This window comes from Chrysemys picta, unplaced genomic scaffold (genome assembly GCF_011386835.1).
Source record: "Chrysemys picta bellii isolate R12L10 unplaced genomic scaffold, ASM1138683v2 scaf1, whole genome shotgun sequence".
NCBI classification, from domain to species: Eukaryota; Metazoa; Chordata; order Testudines; family Emydidae; genus Chrysemys; species Chrysemys picta.
In genome coordinates, this window is record NW_027052708.1 from 644,493 (window position 1) to 671,170 (window position 26,678).

Sequence of the window (26,678 nt, forward strand, 5' to 3'; positions counted from 1 at the left end):
CTCCTGACGTCAGGTTTACTACAGTCTCAGATCATCGGGTAACCCCCAATCCCCGGTGTGGGAGAGAAAAGTTCGGTACAAACTGTATCTGTGCTGTTTCTCGCCCCAATAGATTCTATATAATATTAAACATGAATTGGGAGACATTAGAGACTGGTAATTTTTTTTAACTAGGGAAAAAATTATCCGTGACAAAGATGATCATTACAATACCAGATTCCCAGTGTAGGGTTGTCAAGGCTGCTTCCCCACTCTGAACTTTAGGGTACAAATGTGGGGGCCTGCATGAAAACTTCTAAGCTTAACTACCAGCTTAGATCTGGTCCACTGCCACCATCCCAATGTGCTAATTCCCTTCCCTGGGTAGCCTTGAGAGACTCTTCACCAATTCACTGGTGAATACAGATCCAAACCCCTTGGATCTTAAAACAAGGAGAAATTAACCATCCCCCCTCCTTTCTCCCACCAACTCCTGGTGGATCAAGATACAACCCCCTTGGATCTAAATACAAGGAAAAATCAATCAGGTTCTTAAAAAGAAGGCTTTTAATTAAAGAAAAAGGTAAAAATCATCTCTGTAAAATCAGGATGGGAAATAACTTTACAGGGTAATCAAACTTAAAGAGCCCAGAGGACCCCCCTCTAGCCTTAGGTTCAAAGTTACAGCAAACAGAGGTAAACACCCTAGTAAAAGGTACATTTACAAGTTGAGAAAACAAAGATAAAACTAACACGCCTTGCCTGGCTGTTTACTTACAAGTTTGAAATATGAGAGACTTGTTCAGAAAGATTTGAAGAGCCTGGATTGATGTCTGGTCCCTCTTAGTCCCAAGAGCGAACTCCCCCAAAACAAAGAGCACAAACAAAAGCCTTCCCCCCACCAAGATTTGAAAGTATCATGTCCCCTTATTGGTCCTTTGGGTCAGGTGTCCGCCAGGTTACCTGAGCTTCTTAACTCTTTACAGGTAAAAGGATTTTGGAGTCTCTGGCCAGGAGGGATTTTATAGTGTTGTACACAGGAGGGCTGTTACCCTTCCCTTTATTGTTATGACAAGGGCATGCCCAATTGTAGACACGAACAAGTCACTAGAACTAGATAGTGCCACTCAGATCAGCTATTATAGAAGAGGAATTATCTCAATGCCATCTGTAATATTGATAATTCTTAATGCTCCTGTACTGACTATGTTCACTGGTGATAGAGGCACAACTTAGGGCTTCCTGAGTAGGCCATGATCCTCTCTTGTAGTTGCAGGATATCTAGGGTTGCCAACTGTCTAATCACACAAACCCAAACACCCGTGCCCCACCCCTACCCTGCCCCTTCTCCAAGGCCACGCCACCGCTCCCTCCATCCCCGCTCCCTCCTTCGCTTGCTTTCCCCTACCCTCACTCACTTTAACCGGGCTGGGGCAGGAGATTGTGGTGTGTTAGGGGGTGTGGGGTGCAGGCTCTGGGAGGGAATTTGCATGTGGGGGCAAGCTCTGGACTGGGGCAGGGGGTTGGGGTGCAGGGTGCAGACTCTGGCCTGGGGCAGGAAGTTTGGGTGCAGGAGGGGGTGCAGGGTGCAGGCTCTGGGATGGGGCAGGAGGCTGGGGTGGAGGAGGGGGGCAGTCTCTGGGAGGGAGTTTGGATGCAGGGTGCGGGCTCTGGGATGGGGCAGGAGGTTGGGGTGTAGGAGGTGATGAGGTGTGCAGGCTCCAGCTGGGCAGCACTTACCTTGGGTGGTTCCAGAAAGCAACCAGCACATCCCTCTGGTAGCAGCTCCTAGGTGGGACCAGGGGGACTCTGCGATGCCCATGCCCACAGGCACCACCCCCGCAACTCCTATTGGGCACAGTTCCTGGCCTATGGGAGTTGCGTTGTCAGCGCTCAGGGTGAGGGCTGCGCAAGGAGCCCCCTGCCCCCACAAGTGGCTCCAGGGACATGCTGCCCACTTCCTGGAGTGGCACATGGCCAGGGCAGGCAGGGAGCGTGCTTTAGCCCAGTGCTGTGCCACTGGTCTTTTAGTGCCTAAAATCTCCCGGATTGGCTGCAGTAGCCTCTAAGAGATAGAGCCCGATTCCAGGAGACTCCCAGAGAAACCGAGAGGTTTGGAAACCCTAAGGATGTCCTGCATACACCATGCCCATCAGTACTGTCAGTAGTAGGAGGGCTCCTTGGAAACAAGTTTCCTTGACTCTTGTGAGTCAGACAATAAAGGAATAGAAACAAGGCAAGGGGCAGTAAGGACAGAATGATGACTGGCTAGCACCACACCTACCTCAGGCTCTTCTATAATAATAATAATAATAATAATAATATATGGAGATATACCTATCTCATAGAATTAGAAGGGACACCAAAAGGTTATTGAGTCCAGTCCCCTGCCTTCACTAGCAGGACCAAGTACTGATTTTGCCCCAGATCCCTAAGTGGCCCCCTCAAGGATTGAACTCCACTTTTTCCCATGCAGATTCAGGAAGAGGAACAGGCTGTAATGCAGGGATACATGTCACTGCTGTCTTATCATGCATTTGGCAAGTGACACAGGATTTTATGAATGCTTCAGTTTGAGAGTCCATCGCTGGCCACCAATACCGATCCCGTAGTCGTTGTTTGGTTCTGACAATTCCTTGATGAGTATTGTGTGCCAGGTGTATGAGTTTTTACTGTAATTCTTCTGGCACAAGTAGCTGGTGTGTACCTTGTAGCACACAGCCATCAAGCAAAGAAAGTTCATCCTGAACTCTAAAATAAGGCAGCAAAACTGGGTCAAGGTTTTTAGGGTTACTGGGCCTCTCTTTGTCAGAAATTCCCATAATTTTTCTTGAATTGGACACGCTGAACAAACAGCTTGAAATTATTCTCTTGTAACTGTAGTAAGAGTGCTTGTAATAAGCTCAACTACTACATCCTCATCCTCCGGTGGTCCATCTGGTGAAGGCAAAGGCAGGCAAGAAAGGCAATCAGCTACCACATTTTTGTTTCCAGGCTTATATTCCAGTTCATAATTGAAAGAGAGTAGTCTTGCAGACCATCTAGCAATACGATATCATGCTCTTCCCAGTCCTTTCATGGTGAGCAAGGTCGTCAAAGGGCTGTGGTCTGTACACAACTTAAACGTGTGGCCCCCACGGGTAAGTTCTCCATTTTTCAATAGCCCAGACACAAATAAGTGCTTCTTTTTCGACTGTAGAATATTTTCTTTCAGCATTACTTAGTGTCCTTGAAGCAAATGAAACAGTCCTCTCTGTGTTGTCCTCATGAAGTTGTGTGATGACAGCCCCAAGTCCATAATCAGAAGCATCAGTAGTTACAATTGTGGGCAATGCAGGACTGAATAGTGCAAGTACTGGACTATGTACTATCAAGTCTTTCAGCGTTTTGAAACTAGTTTGTGCATCCGTTGTCCACACTAAGGTTGAATTTCTCTGTAGTAATTCTCGTAACGGTTCAATGACAGAAGCATAACTGGGAATGAATTTTGCATACCAGGAGGTAAGACCCAAGAAGGAACGTAAGGTTTGCAAATCTGTTGGAGGAGGAGCATTTGAAATTGCCAGGATATGATCTGGATCAGGTTTTAGTCCAGCCTGTGAAATTGGATGCCCCAGAAAGAAGAGTATCAGAGGGGTAGCCGTGTTAGTCTGAATCTGTAAAAAGCAACAGAGGGTCCTGTGGCACCTTTGAGACTAACAGAAGTACTGGGAGCATAAGCTTTCGTGGGTAAGAACCTCACTTCTTCAGATGCAAGTAATGGAAATCTCCAGAGGCAGGTATAAATCAGTGTGGAGATAACAAGGTTAGTTCAGTCAGGGAGGGTGAGGTGCTCTGCTAGCAGTTGAGGTGTGAACACCAAGGGAGGAGAAACTGCTTCTGTAGTTGGATAGCCATTCACAGTCTTTGTTTAATCCTGATCTGATGGTGTCAAATTTGTAAATGAACTGGAGCTCAGCATCACAGGACCTAACCAGATCAGCTACAACATCACCGGCTCATTCACCTGCACGTCCACCAATGTTATATATGCCATCATATGCCAGCAATGCCCCTCTGCTATGTACATTGGCCAAACTGGACAGTCACTACGCAAGAGGATAAATGGACACAAGTCAGATATCAGGAATGGCAATATACAAAAACCTGTAGGAGAACACTTCAACCTCCCTGGCCACACAGTAGCAGATGTTAAGGTAGCCATCTTACAGCAAAAAAACTTCAGGACCAGACTCCAAAGAGAAACTGCTGAGCTCCAGTTCATTTGCAAATTTGACACCATCAGATCAGGATTAAACAAAGACTGTGAATGGCTATCCAACTACAGAAGCAGTTTCTCCTCCCTTGGTGTTCACACCTCAACTGCTAGCAGAGCACGTCACCCTCCCTGATTGAACTAACCTCGTTATCTCCACACTGATTTATACCTGCCTCTGGAGATTTCCATTACTTGCATCTGAAGAAGTGAGGTTCTTACCCACGAAAGCTTATGCTTCCAATACTTCTGTTAGTCTCAAAGGTGCCACAGGACCCTCTGTTCCAGAAAGAAGAGTTCAGTTTGTCTAAATTTGCATTTGGACCTATTGAGCTTAAGGCCTGCTTTGCTGTTGCAGTTTAGTACAGACTGTAGTTATTGTCATGCTCCTCAGTAGTATTTCCAAACATGATAATATCATCCAAATAGTACTGAACTCCATGTTGATTCTTCAGAATCAATGACATTTTTTTTGGAAGGCACTTGGGGCTGATGCAAGACCGTATGGAACACGTTTCAAATGAAATAGTCCCTCATGTGTAATAAATGCTGTGAGGTCTCTGCTATCTTCATGCAACATAACCTGGTGGTATGTGCTCTGCAAATCAAGAGTAGAAAACATCTTTGCTCCATGGAGTTCTGCAAATACTTCTTCTATGTGAGGAAGAGGATGGCTGCCAATCACAATAGCTTTATTTGGCTCCCTTAAGTCTACACAAAGGTGAATGCCTCCACCCTTCTGCGTCACTACTATAGGTGAATCCCATTCCATGGAGTTAACCTCTTTAATAATGTGCTTTTGAACAAGTTTTCTAAGTTCCTCTGAAACAGCTTTCCTGGTAAGCGCCGTAATTTCTGTCATACAGGCATCACATTATTCCACAGTTTAACTTTATGCAGAAACCCATAACCACAGCCAAGTTTCTCCTCAACCTGGCGTTGAGTCTCAGCTGAAACTGGTGTGTGTACTGCAAGAGTGCTTTGCTGAGGAAGATCAATTTGTCCATTAACTACCCTGAGATTTAAAGCAGCCAATAAATCTCTGCCAAGGATAGGAGTGCCTTTGTGGACAATGTAGAACTCTGCAGTTACACAGCAATCACCAAAAGTAACTATTGCTGGCAGGAAGCTATTTACTGGAATATGTTTTTTCAAATAGCACACCAACTGAAGTTTGGGTTCAGTAAGAGGCACATCTTTAAAGTAATACAAATAGATGGAATCAGGTAGTATAGATACTGCTGAGGCAGTGTCCAACATTAGCTGAATAGAGTGTGATTTGCCAAAGGGTATGGTGGAAATGTTTACAGTGCACTTTATCTGTTCTGGAATATGTGCAATAGTGGTTTTGTCCACACTCAGCACAGTGACCTCTGGTATTGTAACTGCGTGCACCTGTTGATTGAACTGGCTACTGTGACATACTTTAGCAAAATGCCCAATCTTTTTGCAATGATTGCACTGAGCTACTTTTGCTGGACATCCTGTGTAGCTTGTAAGGTGTTGTGGGGATCCACAGTGAAAGCATGCTTTTACTGTATTTTGCATTTGCTGATTCAGTGGCTTTTCATTAGTGTTCCTCTTGCAATTGTTTGTCTGCAGCGATAGTGAACTTTTCTGCAAAGGAGTCACAGCCTGGACTGTGCCTCCTGTACCCTGGCTCATTATTTTGGCTTCAGCTGTAGCTGACTCAATCAGAGTAGCAATGGTTATTGCTTTTTCTAGTGTAAGTTGTGGTTCTAGAAGTAAGTGTTCTCTTACATGAAGCATGGTTGTTTTCTCAATGAGCTGGTCTCTAATCATCTCATCTGCCAAATTCCCAAACTCACAAGTTACAATCAGACTCCTCAGGGAAGCAATATACTGCATTATAGTCTCCCCTGGTTTCTTCTCACGCTGGCAAAATCTGTAGTGATTAGCTACTACATTCACTTTTGGCACAAAAAAGTTCTTTAATGCAGTGAGTGCAGTCTCATATTTATCATCTGCAAGGAGAAAAGTGTAAAATATACGCTGCCCTTCTGCTCCAAGGCAGTGGATTAACAGAGCACACTTTCTTACTTCAGAAATCTCTGTAGCACTGATTGCAAGCAGATAAGTCTCAAACATATGGATCCAGACAGTAAAAGCAATTGGAGGCTCACCTGGGCTTTGCAGAAAGGGTGCAGGTGGAATCAGAGGCAGAAGATTCATCCTTGTCACCAAAATGTTGTATCAACCAGGTAAAGTACTAACAAACTTCAACAGGACTTTATTTTTACAGTGGAAACCTCTTTAACAAGTTGCTGCTGCACCCTCTGTAACTCTCACTCAGCCTCCTCAACTCCTCCCCCCTCCTTCCTGTTTCCTGTCCTTTCAGACTCCCAGCAGCCAGTGCTCCCAGTTCTAATAATCAAAAGCAGCATCTAAACACCACACCATCCTCCTCCCTGAATGTTACAGCATGTAGCAGAAACATCTCCTGTGAGTCACCAAAGCAATTCACAGCAGCATCTTCCTTATGACCACAGTTACTCTCACCCCAGGGCTTGGCATGACAGTCCCAGAGAGATAACTCTGACCCTCTGCAGTTCACCTTCTCCACCGAGGTGGGTCCAGTCCCCGCGCTGAATGCAGCCTCACCCAGGGCAGATACAGCAGATCCACAGCCCAGTTGTTTACACACAACGTTAGCATTCACCATGTCCCAGGAGTCATCACAAACTGTTCCCCAGGAGCCACGGTACCAAACCTCCACTCTCCCCGAGCATCTGTCCTCTCCTCCCACGACGCGTAACTTCTCCTGGTCTGGAAATGCAGAAAACTCACATGTTACTGGGAGAGCTGGGAAAGTCCTTAGGGACTGAGAGAGAGACAGAGAAGCAGAGATACCTGTGCAGCTTGGAGAATTTGGGCATTTGGCAAACGGTCTGCGGTGGTTTTGCATTTTTTCCTATGGAGTGAATGGACCGAGAAGCGTGTGTGATTTAGGAGAGAGTAGGGTTTATCTGTATATTAAATCCCCAAATTTCAGCTATTTTATTAACTTAAATCTAAAATCTAGTTTGTTTAATGGTTAATGGATTTATTACTCAGTGGATACTCTGGATGTTGAATCTTTATGCAGCTCCCTGCTGGTGTGTGCGTTTGTGGGTATCTGGGTCTGTTCCATCCTCCCTGTATACAGCCACTCCTGTCCCTGTTTGAAGGTAAACAGATTTGTCAGCTGAAACTCACCCACATAATTGTGGGGATTCAGAGACAAGAAATGGTGGTATTAGAACTGGGGCTGAAATGGAATTGTAAATCTGAAACAAATTCTCACCTATGCGCACATGCAGACACAGAAACACTTTTGGGGAATTCTTTGTTACTGACACAAATTTCACAGCCTGGTGTCAGAAATCAGGGGCTACAGCATGGCCAGTCCCCAGGCAGCCTAACAAATGCAGCTGGCCTGTAGTAGGCTACCAGATTGGCTACCCCCCCCCCCCCCATCAGTTTGGTGGGAATCATAGAATCAGGGTTGGAAGAGGCTTCAGGAGGTCATCTACTCCAACCCCCTGCTCAAAGCAGGACCAATCCCCAACTAAATCATCCAATCCCCAACTAAATCATGCCTGGAATTTTACACTCATGCATCTGAACCATGTCTCACGTACTCATACAGACCTCAGGAAATCTGTAGTGGAAGCAAGCAGCTCAGACAGCTCCCCATGCTGCCTTCCTGGTTTCAATACAAGCATCAGCCAATCAGTTGGCAGTGAGGGGCTGCCGCTCAGACACTGCTGGGTGGTATGTTCTGCTGAGCCTAGCTCCACAAGCTCGTCTAGCAGACACCCACTATACACTTCTGGGGCAATATGGATGCCTGAGTGCCCCAGGACCCCTTTGGTCCCAGGTTCTGGTCCTACAGGTTCTTACATCATCCCCCTCCTTTGTGATGATGCTAGTCAAGGCTTGTCCAAGTGAGCCCTGTAGAATTCCTCCACCAGGTCAGGGGATTGGACATGGGAGGCAGGCTCCCCAGTGCACTCTTTGGGGCTGTAGCCTTCCCAGTACATCGGATAGTACAGGTGTTCATGTGTCAGTCTAGAATTGAGGATGGCATGTACTTTGTATTCCTTGTGACCCTGGATCTCATCTGGTGATGGTGTGCTTTGGTCAGTCAAGGTGTTGTGAGTGTAAGGCTTCTGGAGGGAAACATGAAAAATGGGTGTATTTTGAGAGACTGGGGAAGCTCTGGTTTTAAGGTAACTGGGTTTATCTGCTGGCATATTGGGAAGAGGTCCAGGAGCTTGTAGTCCAATTTCTTGGAGGCGTGAGTGGTCTGGAGATGTTAGGTGGCAAGCCACATCTTCTGGCCTACTGTGAACATTGCAGCTTCTTGTCATTGATGGCCTGCATGCCTCTTGTAAGCCTTCTTTGCCTCCTCAAGGTTGCTCCTGAATAAGATGGGTCTGTTGGACCCAGCCAGTGGCAGCTGAGTTAGGGGAGACTGCTGGTGACACCAGGTGAAAACAGGGGTGGAACTCATAGTTAGTGAAGAAGGGCCTCCAACCTGAAGAGGAATGGTCAGCATTGTTAAATGTTAACTCTGCATATGGCAGGAGTGTGGACCAGTTATCTTGGAGATAATTTATGAAACACCCACTACTCCAGTATTTGGTTCACCGATTCAGTTTGTCTGTCTGTTTGGGGGTGGTATGTGGGGGAGCTGGATAAACGGACACTCAGTAGCCTGAACCCTTTGTACCAGAAGCATCACATGAACTGTGGGCCTCGGTCAGAAACTAAGTGCTCTGGGAGTCTATGAAGACAACCCATGTTGTGCGGCAGAAGGTGTGCAGTAGTCTCGGCAAAAGGCACGTGATTGCAGAGGATGGATTAAGTGGCCATTTTAGTCAGGCCCACTTCATCAGACCCAACGGTGAAAACTATTTTGTGGCCATCAGACACTGGGAGTTCCACAGTGACATCTAGGCTGACGGTAGAACAAGGCCTAGATGGAGTTTCAAGGGGTACCAAGGTGCTGACAGGTCTAGCCTGCGATATCTTGGTAGGTGTATAGCACTTGCAGGAGTCCATGTATGCTTAGACCTTGGCCCATATGTGGGACCACCAGAAAACACAGGCAGCCATGTGGGAGGTCTTCGGATGGCCAAAGTGACCTGCCAACAGAGTGTCATGGCACACATATGTTGGGGTCTCCCTGGGGGCACATATATGTGCTTGTTGAATTATGTTATGCCATCCCACACAGGATGGTACATCTTAGCCTCCTGTAGCGGGGTGAGCACCTGCTCCAGTCCTGAAGGGGTTGGAAAAGCCCTGCAGGGCTAAGGCTGGGGCTGGGGAAGGGAGCAAAACCCTGACTGTTTGGGGGAAGTGGCTGCAGCTGGGGCCACGCCCCAAACAGGCTAACCAGGCCTTCTAAGAAGGCCAGGGCAGCCAGAAGCTCAGCAGTCTATCCTCTAGCTGTGGAGGGAGACAGGCCTGGTTGCTTGAAGGTTGAGAGGTACCTGGGAGTGAGGCAGGGCTGGGGAAAAGCCAGAGGAGCAGGGGAGCTCCAGGCTGGTGACTCCCCAGGCTGCAGGACCTGGTTCCAGGCCCATAGAAGTACTGGGGTAGAAGAAGGCAGCAGATCAAACCCCCCTTGACAGTGATGAGTGGCATACACTGCAGTCTGCCCCAGGGAACGGGGGCTAGTTGGTGACTGGCAGTAGCCTTACACTGAGGGAAGGTGGGGATAGGGGGTGGGGGTTGCCCTGGGTGGGGAGACCCCAAGACTGAGGGGTGTACTGTCAGGGGACAGCACTCCAGATAAGGGGGCACCGGAGTCCAGGGAGGGACACGGGGCCCAAGCGGCAGCGGGACACCAGCCTGCAGAGGGCGCTCCAACAGCTGGAGAAGAGCTAATTCCCAAGAGACCAGCAGGAGGCGCCACAGGAGTGAGTCCCGCACGCTTACACCTCCAATGGCATAGACTGTGTTCCTTGGGCACGCATCTCTTCTATAAAGAAACAACAGATGAGGAAAAGCATGTCTTGCTGAATTGTGGCATTGGCAAAATTACTAGTCATGAGGGGGTAGAGAGGTTTGGAAGTCAGTTCCTCGTTTCCCTGTAGTGTTGTCCCTTATGCAATAGAGTATCAGCTTTCCCATTTCACTTTCCCAGGTGTTAGGTAAATGTAAACCCAAATTGAGAAAAGAACAAGGCACACCTTAACTGCTTCTGGTTCAATACTTGGGCCTTGTAGAGGTACTCGGGGTTCTTATGGTTAGTGAAAATCTGTACCAGATTCTGAGCTGCCTCGAGGTGGTGATACAATTCTTCAAATGCAGTTTTTATGGAGAGCAGCTCTTTGTCCAATATTTCATAGTTCATCTTGAAGTGGGTACGTTTTCAAGAATAGAATGCAAAACTGACTGGGGTCCAAGTTGCTGTGAGAGTATTGCCCTGAGGTCACATTGGACGCATCAGCTTCCATCATTAATGGGCGAGTTGGGTCGGGGTGTGCCAGAATCAGGGCCATGGTGAAGGTGGTGTTTAGCTGGTGAATATGAATTGGGGTGCAGGTGACTATGCGAATTGCATGGCTTTGCAAAGGGGGGAAGTCAGGGGAGTTATTTGTTTGGAGAAGTTGGTGATAATCACCTATAAAAGTTCGCAAGCCCAGGAAGGGCTGAATATCGTGGAGGATCCAGGATGCTGTCCAGTTGTGGATGGCTTCACCTTCTGCAGGACCATCTGAATTCCCTTTTGGGAGATGATGTAACCCAAAAATTCAAATAAGAATTTGAATCTTTGAAGCCTGGTCAAAGGTGCACTTTGGCATGCAAACCAGGCTTCCATAGTCTCCCCAGGTCTTAGAAAACACCAGTATATCATCATGGTAGATAATCACGTATTGATCCATGATGTCCCTGAACACAGGATTTACGAAGTGTTGAAATGTTCACAGGGGCACTGGTGAAGCCTAACCACATCACTCATTATCTGAAGTACCCATATTGGGTATGAAAAGCGATCTTCCATTCATCCCCAGATCCTGTGAGCCTTTAACTGTATGCCTCCTGAAGATCAAGTTTAATGAAGATTCTGGCAGTCTTCAGGTGGTCCAACAATGTCCGAACCAGAGGCAAGGAGTACTGGTTACAAATAGAAACTTGATTCAATGCGTGATAGTCTACGCGGAGGTGTAGTCACCCATCCTTTTTCCTCACAAAGAGGACTGGTAAACTTGCTGGAGAGGTGGATTGTGGAATAAAGTCCTTGGCAAGGTTTTCCTGAATATACACACAGGGTATGTCTACACTAAGGGATTAAACCGAATTTACAGAATTCGAATTTTGGAAACAGATTGTATAAAGTCGAATGTATGCGGCCACACTAAGCACATTAATTCGGCGGTGTGCGTCCATGTACCGGAGCTAGCGTCGATTTCTGGATCGTTGCACTGTGGGTAGTTATCCCATAGCTATCCCATAGTTCCCGCAGTCTCTCTCGCCCATTGGAATTCTGGGTTGAGATCCCAGTGCCTGATGGGGCAAAAAACATTGTTGCAGGTGGTTCTGGGTATAGCCTCACCCCTCCTTCCATGAAAGCAATGGCAGACAACCGTTTCACGCCTTTTTTCCTGGGTGAACACTGCAGACCCCATACCATGGCAAGTATGGAGCCAGCTCAGCTCAAGACAGCAGTCATGAACATTGTAAACACCTTGCGCATTCTCATGCAGTTTATGCTGAACCAGGACCAGAAAAACGAGGCGAGGAGGAGGTGGTGACGGCAGCGCGGGAACAAGAGTGATGAGGACATGGACATGGACATAGAATTCTCTCAAACTGCGGACCCCGGCGGTTTGGAGATCATGTTGTTAATGGGGCAGGTTCTAGCCGTGAAATGCCGATTCTGGGCCCGGGAAACAAGCACAGACTGGTGGGACCGCATAGTGTTGCAGGTGTGGGACGATTCCCAGTGGCTGTGAAACTTTCGCATGTGTAAGGGCACGTTCATGGAATTTTGTGAATTGCTTTCCCCTGCCCTGACATGCCAGAATACCAAGATGAGAGCAGCCCTCACAGTTGAGAAGCGAGTGGTGATAGCCCTGTGGAAGCTTGCAACGCCAGACATCTACCAGTCAGTTGGGAATCAGTTTGGAGTGGGCAAATCTAGTGTGGGGGCTGCTGTGATGCAAGTAGCCAAAGCAATCACTGAGCTGCTGCTACCAAAGGTAGTGACTCTGGGAAATGTGCAGGTCATAGTGGATGGCTTTGCTGCAATGGGATTCCCTAATTGTGGTGGGACGATAGATGGAACCCATATCCCTATCTTGGCACCGGAGCACCAGGGTACCCAGCACATAAACCGCAAGGGGTACTTTGCAATGGTTCTGCAAGTACTGGTGGATCACAAGGGACGTTTCACCAACATCAACGTGGGCTGGCCGGGAAGGGTTCATGATGCTCACGTCTTCAGGAACACTACTCTGTTTAAACGGCTGCAGCAAGGGACTTACTTCCGGACCAGAAAATAACTGTTGAGGATGTTGAAATGCCTATAGTTAACCTTGGGGACCCAGCCTACCCCTTAATGCCATGGCTCATGAAGCCATACACAGGCAGCCTGGACAGGAGTCAGGAGCTGTTCAACTACAGGCTGAGCAAGTGCAGAATGGTGGTAGAATGTGCATTTGGACGTTTAAAAGGTCACTGGCGCCCGTTACTGACTCGCTCAGACCTCAGCCAAACCACTATTCCCATTGTTATTGCTGCTTGCCGTGTGCTCCACAATCTCTGTGAAAGTAAGGGGGAGACCTTTATGGCAGGGTGGAAGGCTGAGGCAAATTGCCTGGCTGCTGATTACGCGCAGCCAGACACCAGGGCAATTAGAAGAGCACACCAGGAAGTGCTGCGCATCAGAGAAGTTTTGAAAACCAGTTTCTCCTTGATGAAAACCCGCCTCCTTTATTGACTCATTCTCTGTAAGCAACCCACCCTCCCCCTTCGATCACAGCTTGCTTTAAAAGGAAATAAAGTCACTATCCTTTAAAAATCATTTATTCTTTATTAATTGATTATAAAAAGAGAGAGAGAACTGAAAAGGTAGCCCAGGTGGGGTTTGGGAGGAGAATCGGAGGGAAGGAAAAGGCCACTAAAAAAAGGTTAAAATAATGACAGCCTTTTGGTTGGGCTGTCCACTGGGGTGGAATGGGAGGGTGCACGGAGCCGACCTCCCCCCCAACGTGTTCTTACACGTCTGGGTGAGGAGGCTATGGAACATAGTGAGGGGGGAGGGTGGTTATACAGGGGCTGTAGCGGCACTCTGTGATCCTGCTGCCATTCCTGAAGCTCCACCAGACGCTGGAGCATGTCTGTTTGCTCACGCAGCAGCCCCAGCGTTGCATCCTGCCTCCTCTGATCTTCCTGCCGCCACCTCTCATCTCAAGCATCTCTCCTCTCCTCACGTTGGTCCCTCCTGTCCTCAGGTTCACTGGCATCTTTCCTATACTTTGATACCATATCCTTCCACTCATTCAGATGAGTTCTTTCATTGCGGGTCGATTCCATGATTTCTGAGAACATGTCGTCTTGCATCCTTTTTTTTCTCCGCCTTATCTGAGATAGCCTTCGGGACGGAGGAGGGAGGCTTAAAAAATTTGCAGCTGCTGGGGGGAGGGAAAAAAGGGAGAGAAGTATTAAAAAAGATAAATTTTACAGAACAATGCTTATACTCTTTCACAGTGACCAACACTATTCACATTACATAGCACATGTTAATTCAGTGCAAGGTCGCATTTTGCATCTTAATATTGAGTGCCTGTGGCTTTGGTGTTAGAGATCAAAGACGCAGGTCCATGCAACAGAATTTGGCTTGCTTGCGGCCATGGTAAGCCATTGTCTTTCGGCTTCTGCACCCTCCTTTCCCACATACCAAGCAAAGACCGTTGAGTGCTGCGGTTTTCCTGTTAAACTGCAGCAGCAGAAACCAAACTAACCCCCCCCATCCAATTCTCTGGGATGATCGCTTTATCCCTCCCCGTACCGCATGGCTGGTATCAGGGAAGATCCCTGCTAGCCAAACACGAAAAGCTCAGCGCCAATTACTCCCCCTGCTCCCCCCCACTTGGCTAACTACAGGGAAGGATTTCTTTTCAGCCACAGGCAAACAGCCCAGTAGGAATGGCCACCTCTGTCCCCTTAATTAAATTCCCATATTTCAATCAGGTTACCATGAGCGATATCACTCTCCTGAGGATTACACAGCGAGATAAAGAAAGGATGTTGCTTGAATGCCAGCAAACACCAGGACCATACGCTGCCGGGCTTTGTCATGCAAAGATACCTGATTACTTGCTACTAGCATGGAGTGGTCAAGTGTCCTACCATGGAGGACAGAATAAGGCTGCACTGCCCAGAAACCTTCTGGAAAGGCTTTTGGAGTACCTCCAGGAGAGCTTCATGGAGATGTCCCTGGAGGATTTCCGCTCCATCCCCAGACATGTTAACAGACTTTTCCAGTATTTGTACTGGCCACGAATGCATCCCAAGTCCTCAGGGCAAATTAATCATTAAAAAATACTTGTTTTTAAACCATGTTTTATATTTTAAAAGGTAAACTCACCTGAGGTCCCTTCCATGGGGTCATGGTCTTGGATACTGCCTTGGGAGGGTACTTCACTCAGGCTGAGAAAAAGATCCTGGCTCTTGGGGAGAACGGAGTGCTGTGCGCTCTCCGCAAGCTCGTCCTCCTCCTCTTCCCCGTCCGCAGAATCCTCAGGTGTGGCTGATGAGATTACCCCCACCTCGGAATCCACGGTCAGAGGTGGGGTAGTGGTGGCGACCCCCCCTAGAATTGCATGCAGCTCAGCGTAGAAGCGGCATGTCTGCGGCTATGACCCAGAGCGACCGTTTGCCTTCTTGGTTTTTTGATAGGCTTGTCTGAGCTCCTTAACTTTCACGTGGCACTGATATGAGTCCCTATTGTGGCCTCTCTCCATCATGCCCTTGGAGATTTTTTCAAACGTTTTGGCATTTCATCTTTTGGAACGTAGTTCTGCTAGCACTGAATCCTCTCCCCATATAGCGATCAGATCCAGTACGGTCCATGCTGGTGCTCTTTTTCAATTCTCGGAGTGCATGGTTACCTGTGCTGATGAGCTCTCTGTGGTCACCTGTGCTCTCCATGCTGGGCAAACAGGAAATGAAATTCAAAAGTTCACAGGGCTTTTCCTGTCTACCTGGCCAGTGCATCCGAGTTCAGATTGCTGTTCAGAGCGGTCACAATGGTGCCCTGTGCGCTAGCTCCCGGAGGCCAATATCATTGAATTGTGGCCATACTAACCCTAATTCGAAATGGCAATATCGATTTCGGCGCTACTCCCCTCATCGGGGAGGAGTACAGAAATCGATTTTAAGAGCCCTTTATTTCGAAATAAATGGATTCATTGTGTGGACGGGTGCAGGGTTAATTTGATTTAACGCTGCTAAATTCGAATTAAACTCATAGTGTAGACCAGGCCCCACAGTGCCACCAGCTCTGATTCAGCCATGGTGTATATCCATCTATACAGCATGTTTGTTGTTGGACCTTCTTAGTCCCTGTGTGTGGGTAATGAATCCACATTTTTCTTTTCAAACACATCCAGGTAGTCTCAATTCTTGTTGGAGAGGCTGAAGTTCTGGCCTAGAGCTGCTCTTGTCTGGTTATCTCCTATCGTCCAAGGTTTCAGTTCCAAGAGTCTTATCCAATGCAGGGGCCCTGGGTGTGGGTCACTTGGTGGTTGGTCAATTTGTTATATGCAAGTATTTTGACAGTATTTGAAGGAGACACTAATGCTCATCCAGCAATAGGAGATACATGGATCATGTCGCTCCAACCAAGAAATCCCAAGAATTATTAGGAATCATGGAAAATGGATGTCAAATTATATTATTTCTCGGTGCCTTCCACTATGGCATCTAAGGAGATGGTCTCTTGAGTCACCAGTCCCAACAATAGGGATGATCCATCAACCATCTTCATCAGGGCCCATGTGGGTTTTGGCCAGAGAGGGATCTGGAGAGTTTGGACTGCCTTAGCATCTAAACATTTGGTAGCAGCCTTAGAATTAATCATTGTTAGTTTTGGCTGGGGGGAGACCTGCTGCTCCTGCCCCAAGACCTGCAACCAGAGCAGCAACTGGAAACGTGGGGACACCTGATGGTTCCTAGGCCAGGTTCTACTCAAGGGTGGGGTGATGGTTCCAGAGCCTGGAGCTCTGGTTGTACCAGGCGGTAGCCCCCTACCAGGCCTGGGCTGGTCTGTTTCCCAAGTTCTTTTGAGCTGGGCAGGAGGCAAACGCATATCCTGGTGCCCTGCAGTAAAAACAGAGGTTCATCTGCTGTTGACATTCTCTCTCCTCCCGGGCCATGCTTCAATGGCCCAGGTACACGTGCATTCCCTCGGGTCTCAGCTCTACAGGCTTTGGCATACAGAGTGGGCATGGGGACATCGGGCAACTCCTCCTTTCCTCTTCCCACTTGCGCAGCTGAGAATCGATTTGCAGGGTGAGATCAATAAAGGTGTCTAGGCATGTGGGGTTATCAATGTGGGCTAGCTAATTTTTTAGCATCTCACTGATCCCCACTGGAACTGATATTGTTGGGTGACCTCATTTTATTTGACATCAGCCACAAGCCATCAGAAATGAGCAGTGTAGGAGGTGGCCGACCCTTCCCCTGGTGAAGCTTTCGGAGGGCAGCCTCTGCAGAGCAAATGTGATGTGGGTCATCAAAGATGGTGGCAAAGGCTTGCAGGAAGTCATCCCAGTTGGAAAGCACTGGGCTGTTCTGCTTCAACATGGGGGAATCCCAATGAGTGCTTTGCCAGAGAGCAGGCTGACAACTAGCTCCACCTTTGTCTGATCTGTGGGGTACGCTTGGGGGCAGAGCAGGAAGAGCAGCCTGCATTGGTTCAGGAACCCCTAGAATTTCCAACAATCCCCATCAAACTGTTTGGTCAGTGGCATCATGGAGCTGGGTCAGGGGATGGGTGATCTGTTCGGCCATGTAGGGTCACTGCTTCTCCCTGTGAGTGTTCTAGCTGCTCCTGTAGGGTCTGTGCTGTAGCAGTGAGCAGTGTCACCTGGGCCTGTGACTGGGCTAACTGCTCACGAGGGTCTGTACTTTGACTGCACACTGTGTAGCTTGGGTCTGTCCTGAGAGGTTCTTTGCCGGCAGGTGGGTGACTTGGTCCTACAGATCCTGAGCAATCAGGGAGCCACTGGTCAGAGGGTGGTCCACCTCTTCCATTATCTGTGGAGAGATTGGATGCAGAGGGAAAGGTTGGATGCAGAGGGAATGAAGTTGGTCTGAGCAAACTGTCAGGGCCGGGCTGTGGGTGGCCTGAGTGTACCAGTCAGCTGCTCAGTTGCTATCAGCAGATGAGTAGCGGGGTCGGGAGTGAGCGGGGTCAGAATGCCAGGAGGTCAGCATCAGGCACCAAGTTGCAGGCAGCAGGAAGACAGCAAAGTCAGGGTCATGCCAAGTCAGGATAACAGGAAGTAGAGGTCAGGTGCAGGTTATAGATGGCAAGCAAATAACAAAGCCACAGACAAACCAAGGTCAGAAGCCAGAACCTAGGGATTACAGCAGGCACCGTCTAGAGCGGAAGCAAGCAGGCAGTCTGCATTGTTGCTCAGAGAGCTCCCCATGATGATTTCCTGGTTTAAATACAAGCATCAGCCAATCACTGAGCTGTGAGGGGCTGCCACTCTGGCCCTACTGGGCAGTTTTTTCTGCACAGCCTAGCTCCTCAAAAGCCACTAGTGGAAACCCGGCCTAAGCTAGTAGGGGTGATATAGAAATGTCAGTGACCCAGAACCCCCAAGGCCCCAGGTTCTGGTCCTGCAGGTTGTTACACATTGGCAAGTTTCCAAACACATTCAGGCTCATGCCTGGGTCGTTACACTCATGCATCTGAACCATATCTCACATACTCACACTGACCTCAGGAAATCTCACACGGTGCCCAGGACTGGGAGCAGGAGTCCCTGCGCTGGGTCCAACACCCCTCAGATTCAACCAGGCCACCCCCAGTGTATCAGCAGGGATGAGTCTGCCCCATTACACCACCCGGTTCTTGTTACTGCCTCCCAATTGGCAGAGGTAAGCCCTGACTCTGCCCCCTGCTGGGGGGGTACTGGGGTGAAAGTAACTTAAAGGATTTACCAGTACGACGGAGTCATGAGCAGGGGTTGGGGTCTCCTCTGGAAGGGGCGTGGTCTCAACCAGAAGAGGCGGGGCCTTTAGAGCCCCGGGCCCTTTAAATAGAGATTTCCGCATGAGCCCTGCTGCCGCATCCCCAGGGTAGCAGTAGTGGCCGGGGGCTCTGGTGGTGATTTAAATGGCCCGGGGCTCCCAGCTGCTACTACCGCAGTGGAGCCCTGGGCCCTTTACATTGCCGACAGAGCCCCAGGGGTCCCAGCTGCTGCCGCTACCCTGGGGCTCTGGCAGCCAGGCTCGGGCGGCGATTTAAAGGGCCTGGTGCTCCAGCTGCTGCTACTGCCCCAGGCCCTTTAAATCGCCACCTGAGCCCCGCTGCTGGAGCCAGCGGAGATTTAAAAGGCCTGGGGTGATAGTGGCAGCCGGAGCCACGGACCCTTTAAATTGCTGCCCAAGCCCCACTGCCACTACCCCAGGGCTCCGGCAGTGAGGCTCGAGCTGCGATTTAAAGGGCCCGGGGCTCTGGCTACTGCTACCACCCCAGGCCCTTTAAATCATTGCCTGAGCCCTGCTGCCAGAGCCCTGGGGTAGTGGCAGGGGGCTCTGGCGGTGATTTAAAGGGCTCCCAGCCACCACTACTGCAGTGGAGCCCAGGGCCCTTTAAATCACCACTGGAGCTCTGTGGGTCCCGGCCACCTCCGTTACCCGCAGGCTCCAGCAGCAGGGGTCTGATGGCAATTTAAAGGGCCTGGGGCTCCAGCCGCTGCTGGGAGCCCCAGGCCCTTTAAATTGCTGCCTGGGGAAGCCGGTCTGGTACGGCGCACCAGCTCTTGCCGGTACACCGTACCAGGGCATACCGGCTTACTTTCACCTCTGGGGCGTACCCAGAAACTGATTGGCTCTCAGCTGCCAAACAATCAGCCAATTGGGAGGCAGTAACTGAAGCTGAGTGGCAGGGGGTGGAGTCGGAGCCTGTGTTGATGGGGAAGCGGAGCTGAGTGGAGCGCTATGTGCAGCAGCTGAGCACTAGAGGGCAGTTAAGTGGTTCTCAACCTTTCCATACTACTTTACCAGTCTCAGGAGTCTGGTTTGTCTTGTGTACCCCCAAGTTTCATCTCACTTAAAAACTACTTGCTTACACAACCAGACATAAAAATACAGAAGTGTCACAGCACACTATTATTGAAAAAACTACTTACTGTCTCACTTTTACCATATAATTATAAAATAAATCAACTGCAATATAAATATTGCACTTACATTTCAGTGTATAGTACATATAGCAGTATAAATTAGTCACTGTCTGTATGAAAGTTTAGTTTGTACTGACTTCGCTAGTGCTTTTTATGTAGCCTGTTGTAAAATTAGGCAAATATCTAGATGAGTTGATGTATCCCTGGAAGACCTCTGAGTACCCCCAGGGGTACATGTACCCACTGAGTTAGACTATAACTGTCTGTTGGTGACTCATTAGTGGGTATATTAATAGGTTATCCACGTCTGTGATGTCACATTAATATTTAGAACAACTCGTGCCAACTTGAAATCTGCATTTACCCCCAACCCTGGGGTCACAACATGGGACTGGAGCTCCCCCAGCACATGGGCAGGCAGAGAAAGACAGACCGGCTGGGTTCCCCAAACCCATCCCAGGGGCACAGCACATGGTGTCAGCAGAAAATCCCTCACCCATGGCAACACAGAGAAGGAATTCCCCCAAATCAGGGGGGCAAGGGAAAGAGCCAGATTTCCCCACAACCACTACCAGACCCAGCAACTGCACCCAACAACCAATCCCCACTCCTGGATAACAGCCTATTCCTGCTGCCAGCTGAAGGTATTAGTCCTGCAGGTAAAGTAGCCACAATCTGGGCTCCAGGGCTGAAGTTTTAGGGATCAAACCTGCTGATAATTCATAGGGGGAGATGATTATTAGAGATGCATATAACAGTATTTTATTTTACCTTTTTTTTAACTCGGAAATTGCACACAAAAAACTATGTTATGTGAATTCTCTTCTGGTTGCCAAGTGAAGCCAAGTGAAGCAGTCAAAAGCTAGGAGTAGATTTACATTTGCTGATGTCACCTTAGTATGAGCCCTTTGTGTAGATGCATTACGATACAGTCTCAGAGCACATGATCACATACTATTTTTCCACAGGCCCCCTGTCTCATTCAGTGCACAGGCGGGAAGCTCAAGGGGGCAGCAGCATAGCTATTATGCATCAGCGTTTGATCTCTAATGTAGTTATGCCGTTGTTTCTGCACAGAATGCACATACTTTTACTGGAGCTGGGCCAAAATGTGAATCTCAAATCCTCATCTGTCTGAGATCTCAGCACAATATGGGATGAATTCAGGCCATGGGGGGGGGGGTCATGTTCCTACTGAACAAGGACAGGACATTTGTAAGATTTCACACTAAGTCACCTGAGCAAATGGCACCGCCTGGGCTGTCTCAGACGTGGAGTTGTCACAGTGAGTCAGACGAGTCTCATTTCCTGCACACTGGACCCTTCTCAGCCTCCCAGGGCCCGTTTCTCGCTCTGACTTAGGGGGGTTATAAGCTTTCAAAGTGACTCCGCACTGGAGCTGCCTGCACACCACGCCGGCATTGTTCATATCCCACTGGTCATCCAGCACTCTGCTCCACGCACCACGGAGGGAAATCTCAACTCTCCCATTGCACCGGCTCTCTCCATTCAGCAGTCTGAGTGATAGTGATTCTGAATGACCTGGGCTCAGGAGAGATAGGACATTCTTTGAATAGACTGGGTACAGTGGGAATAATGCAAACTCTATAGTAAGTCACTGAATAAAAGGATGGACACTCAGGGTGCTGCAGTTGTATAAGACCTTGTGACTGTCCCAAAGGGGCTGGTGGTGGGTGTTGTAGGGTTGTGTCAATAGTGTGACCAAAATGTACAGCACTACAGTGACTCTCTGCTGATTAAGGTCCATAGGAGACAATGGGAAGCAAAGTGCAATTTGGAACAGTCCTGAAGCGGCTTCAATTTACACCAGAGGCTGGGCAACAACTGCAGAGCCCCAGAATACAGAATGCAGAGACTTAATGCTGCCTTCCCCACCACATCCCTCCCCCATCAGTGCCCCAAGTGCAGGAACAGAGTAACTGAGAATCAGGTTCATGGTCTCAGGGGGACTTAGACAGAGAATGGCACCTGAGTAGGCAAGTGGTGGGGTTTTGGTGACCGATTTAAGGGAGTTTGGCCAAGGAATGTGAAGGGCTTGTGGTGGTTATGGAGACAATTCAAGGTGCTCTGGGGAACAGTGACCAGAAGATTCTCTGTGCCAAGATCTCTAGGAAGAACAGGAGAGAGAGATGCTCTGTTTACTGTGGTTCTACTCTGAACAAAGGGGTTGTTTTGTTTGTTTGCTTGTTTTGTTTTTAATGTAAAGAAATGAGCCAATAGACCTAAATTCTGGTGCGGTGGCAGCCAGGGCACAGCCTACGGTTGGCACTGAGCTTCCTTCAGAGAACTGATCTTGGCCACCCTCCTAACATCTCCTAATAAAACAATATTGGCCTCAACATTGGTAGTTATGATCTGAGGTCAATGTCCATGTTCGCTGTCCCATTAAACGTAAATCATAGAATCGTAGAATCATAGAATATCAGGGTTGGAAGGGACCTCAGGAGGTCATCTAGTCCAATCCCCTGCTCAAAGCAGGACCAATTCCCAACTAAATCACCCCAGCCAGGGCTTTGTCAAGCCTGACCTTAAAAGATTCAACAACCTCCCTAGGTAACCCATTCCAGTGCTTCACCACTCTCCTAGTGAAAAACTTTTTCCTAATATCGAACCTAAACCTCCCCAACTGCAACTTGAGACCATTACTCCTTGTTCTGTCATCAGGTACCACTGAAAACAGTCTAGATACATCCTCTTTGGAACACCCTTTCAGGTAGTTGAAAGCAGCTATCAAATCCGCCCCCCCTCATTCTTCTCTTCTGCAGACTAAACAATCCCAGTTCCCTCAGCCTCTCCTCATAACTCATGTGCTCCAGCCCCATAATCATTTTTGTTGCCCTCCGCTGGACTCTTTCCAATTTTTCCACATCCTTCTTGTAGTGTGGGGCCCAAAACTGGAAACAGTACTCCAGATGAGGCCTTACCAATGTCGAATAGAGGGGAATGATCATGTCCCTCGATCTGCTGGCAATGCCCCTACTTATACAGCCCAAAATGCTGTTAGCCTTCTTGGCAACAAGAGCACACTGTTGCCTCATATCCAGCTTCTCATCCACTGTAACCCCTAGGTCCTTTTATGCAGAACTGCTTCCTAGCCATTTGGTCCCTAGTCTGTAACAGTGCATGGGATTCTTCCGTCCTAAGTGCAGGACTCTGCACTTGTCCTTGTTGAACCTCATCAGGTTTCTTTTGGCCCAATCCTCTAATTTGTCTAGGTCCCTCTGTATCCTATCCCTACCCTCCAGCGTATCTACCACTCCTCCTAGTTTAGTGTCATCTGCAAACTTGCTGAGAGTGCAGTCCACGCCATCCTCCAAATCATTAATGAAGATATTGAACAAAACCGGCCCCAGGACCGACCCTTGGGACACTCCGCTTGAAACCGGCTGCCAAGTAGACATGGAGCCGTAGATCACTACCCGTTGAGCCTGATGATCTAGCCAGCTTTCTATCCACCTTATAGTCCATTCATCCAGCCCATACTTCTTTAACTTGCTAGCAAGAATACTGTGGGAGACCGTATCAAAAGCTTTGCTAAAGTCAAGGAATAACATGTCCACTGCTTTGCCCTCATCCACAGACGCAGTTATCTCCTCATAGAAGGCAATTAGGTTAGTCAGGCATGACTTGCCCTTGGTGAATACATGCTGACTGTTCCTGACCACTTTCCTCTCCTCTAAGTGCTTCAGAATTGATTCCTTGAGGACCTGCTCCATGATTTTTCCAGGGACTGAGGTGAGGCTCACTGGCCTGTAGTTCCCCAGATCCTCCTTCTTCCCTTTTTTAAAGATAGGCACTACATTAGCCTTTTTCCAGTCATCTGGACCTCCCCTGATGGCCATGAGTTTTCAAAGATAATGGCTAATGGCTCTGCAATCACATCCGCCAACTCCTTTAGCACCCTCGGATGCAGTGCATCTGGCCCCATGGACTTGTTCTCATCCAGTTTTTCTAAATAGTCCTGAACCACTTCATTCTCCACAGAGGGCTGGTCACCTCCTCCCCATACTGTGCTACCCAGTGCAGTAGTCTGGGAGCTGACCTTGTTCGTGAAGACAGAGGCAAAAAAAAAAAAAATCAGTTGCAAGGGGTCCTGATTTAGGACACCTTAAAGTACAGAGGGGTTCAACAGAAAATCATTGAATGTTTCCTTGCTTTGTTTCACCATTTTAGATCTAATAATGGGAAGGAGGGTGACGAAACAGCCTTTCCTGGACACCCCTAGTGATGACGTAGTGCCCGGGGCCAAAGGTTAACCGTCAAGTGTCTAACTGTAAAAATTACCAGCATGTTAAACAGGAGCTTTAGGATGACTCACTGGGGCAGGTGAGCTAAACTTCCCTCTATAGCAGGCTAGGACGCAGGAGTCAACCAATGGCAGGGTTTGTTCACTTCCCAGTTTTCCTGCAGCAGAGACTGGGGAGAAGGAGAGGGGAACATCCCCCTGCTCTGCCGTTCTCTTCCAAGCCCCCTGCTCTCCCCAGCTCAGTCTCACCACGCCCACCTTCTAAGGTCCTCCTAATGTCACAAGAAGAGAGCCCTGCTAGTGCACACATTAGGAACTCAATTCACTATTGTTCTGCACCTGTGCAGTCTTTCACACCCCTGCAGCATGGGAGTAAAGCACTTCCATTCTGATCTGAGAGCATTTGACATCCACTCTGCATTGAGTTTGTACTAGTGTAAATGACTGCACCAGGTGCACGGCCACCAAGAATCCAGCCCTAGCAGATCTGCGCAAAGTTGTGGGCAGAAAAGAGCAGGGCCCTTCCTGATGTCCACAGGAAGGGAACAACATGGCTCAGAGGCTTGCTGGAGGGATGGGAAGGGTGGTATTGGGGTCACATCATCCTGCCATGGTGTGGCTCATCTGTGCAGCTTGCCCAAGCTCATGTCAGCATGGCCACCCCTACCACCATTAGGGTGACCAGATGTCCCAATTTTATAGGAACAGTCCTGATATTTGGGGCTCTCTCTTGTACAGGCGACTATTACCCCCCATCCCTGTCCCAATTTTTCACCCACGCTAATTGGTCATCCTAACCCCCACACAAGCATTAGTATGCTTGTTGGATATTCTACACCTTCTGTGAACCTTAAGACTTTTAAGGGTGCTTTACCCTCCCACCCCCAATGTCACCTTGTCTGTCCCCTTGAATTGATTTAAGCCTATCGGGCACCGAGAAACACATACAGGTTTGTTCGTAGCTGATGAAGACCCTACTAAGGTTTGAATGTCGGGGGTGGGGGAACATCAACAAGCATTTCTAAGGTTCATAGGAATTGGAGAGTCCCCAAAGAGCTTGTAAAGGCTTGTGGGGAGGGGGCCTCATAGAGTGCTCATCCACAGAGACCCCCTCCCAATTAGATTTGCCAGCCAGCTGCAGTTGGGAGCTCTCAACAGTTTTGAAAATCAGGCCCCAGGGATCTCAAGTTGGGCACCCAAAACATGAGGAATGTGCCATTAGTGGCCCTCTCTGAACATTCTGAGTAAGCAACTTGCCCAGCATGACATAGGATATTTGTGACAGAGGAAGAAATAGAACCCACATTCCCAGAGTTGCACTCAGCTGCCTTAGCCCTAAGGCCCTCCTTTGGCTTCTGGCTGTCTTGTGCCTTGTGACAGGGTAGTAGCTCACCGCTGGGGCGCCTCCTCCTGGTCGTCTTGGGGAATTAGTTATAGCCAGTAGAGCGCCCTCTTTGGGTGGCGTCCCGCCTGTCGTCTCGCCGTCGTTGGGTGTGCAGGTTTGCACTGCTCTCCACGTACGGCGTCCTCTTCCAGAGCACTGCCCTCCGACAGTGTTCCCTGGTCCATTCACACCCTCTTCCGGGGAGGGGGGTTAAACAACAGCCCCACACCCTCAAGTCCGATCCTCACAGTTCAGGACCTGGTGTGGTTCTGACCGGCCGCTCCCTGCGACCCGTGGCTGTGCGTGGGGCAGCAGAGCAAACAAAGGGGGAAAAAGGGGGGGGGGGACTCAGGCCCGCCCACTACTCTGAGTCCCGGTCCAGAGGCCCTCGGGTGACAGTCTCACTGTCCTTCTTCTCCTTCCTCCTCTGACTGTCCCTCTGGACCACTTCCCCAACATCCCTTCTCTACGCTAGGCCTCCTCCTCCCAGGCCTGCCGCCTAGCAGGCTATGGAGTGGGGCCTTCTCCCACTCTCTCAGGCTGGCCTGCACTGCGCTGTCCGTGGTGTCCCCCCTCTGAAGGCCTGGGACAGACTGACTGCTCCTGCTCTGGGCAGCCTTTTATATGGCTAAGCCGGGCTCTGATTGGCTGGCTCCAATCTGCCTTCTGATTGGCTCCCAGTAAGCCCTCTCCTGATTGGCCGCGCGTCTACGCAGGCGCCTAGGCCTGCCGCAGCCCAGCCTCTCCGGGTGTGGGGTAATCGCCCCACCACACACCCTCCCCCTTAAGAACTCTCCCGGGGGGGGGGGGGCGGGTATCCTAACCGGCCTAATGGCCTAGAGCTCGGAAAGCAACCTTTGTCCTGCAGTGGCTCGGCTTACCGGCTCAAAGTCTAGGAACTTAGCCCTTGTCACTGGGCCCTATGGCCTACTGGCCCCAAAGTCCCGGAAATTAGTCTTTGCCAACGGGCAACCCGGCTTATCCACCGTCTCAGCGGGGGGGTCCCACCGAAACACGCTGAGGCTTACCGGGTCCGACGTACCAGTCCGTCTCTTCCCTTAAGCTGCCTCCTATCCGTTCCACTGCCGGAGTGTCCCACGGATCTCCTGATTCTCCACGGGTCTCGTGGTCCACCGCCGCGGCTGGTCCCTCCCACAGTGAGGCTCCCTCTCGACCTGGAGAAGTCGCAGTCCTTGGCGGTTCCAGGAGTGTGGGCTGGTCCTCCACCGGGGCTTCCCGCAAGGGTTCTCCTCCCACGGCCGTCTGTCTAGGCTGGGGTATGCTCCCTCCTCTCACACTCTCTGTGCATTTGGGACACACCCCGTACAAGCGTGACGGATCCTCTGCTGTCAGGGCTAACTGTTTAGGGCCTCGGCAGTTGGAGGGGAGCTTGACTGCCCCCTCGCAGACCAC

At 49.4% G+C, this 26,678-nt stretch overlaps 2 protein-coding genes across 6 annotated transcripts in view; both read right to left on the minus strand.

The window, feature by feature from the left end:
- The window catches only part of LOC101935734 (olfactomedin-4-like), a 253,106-nt gene that overhangs the window by 168,845 nt on the left and 57,583 nt on the right, over positions 1-26,678 (minus strand). The window lies entirely within an intron of this gene.
- LOC135977477 (scavenger receptor cysteine-rich type 1 protein M130-like) overlaps positions 1-26,678 on the minus strand; it is a 79,231-nt gene that overhangs the window by 49,040 nt on the left and 3,513 nt on the right. The window lies entirely within an intron of this gene.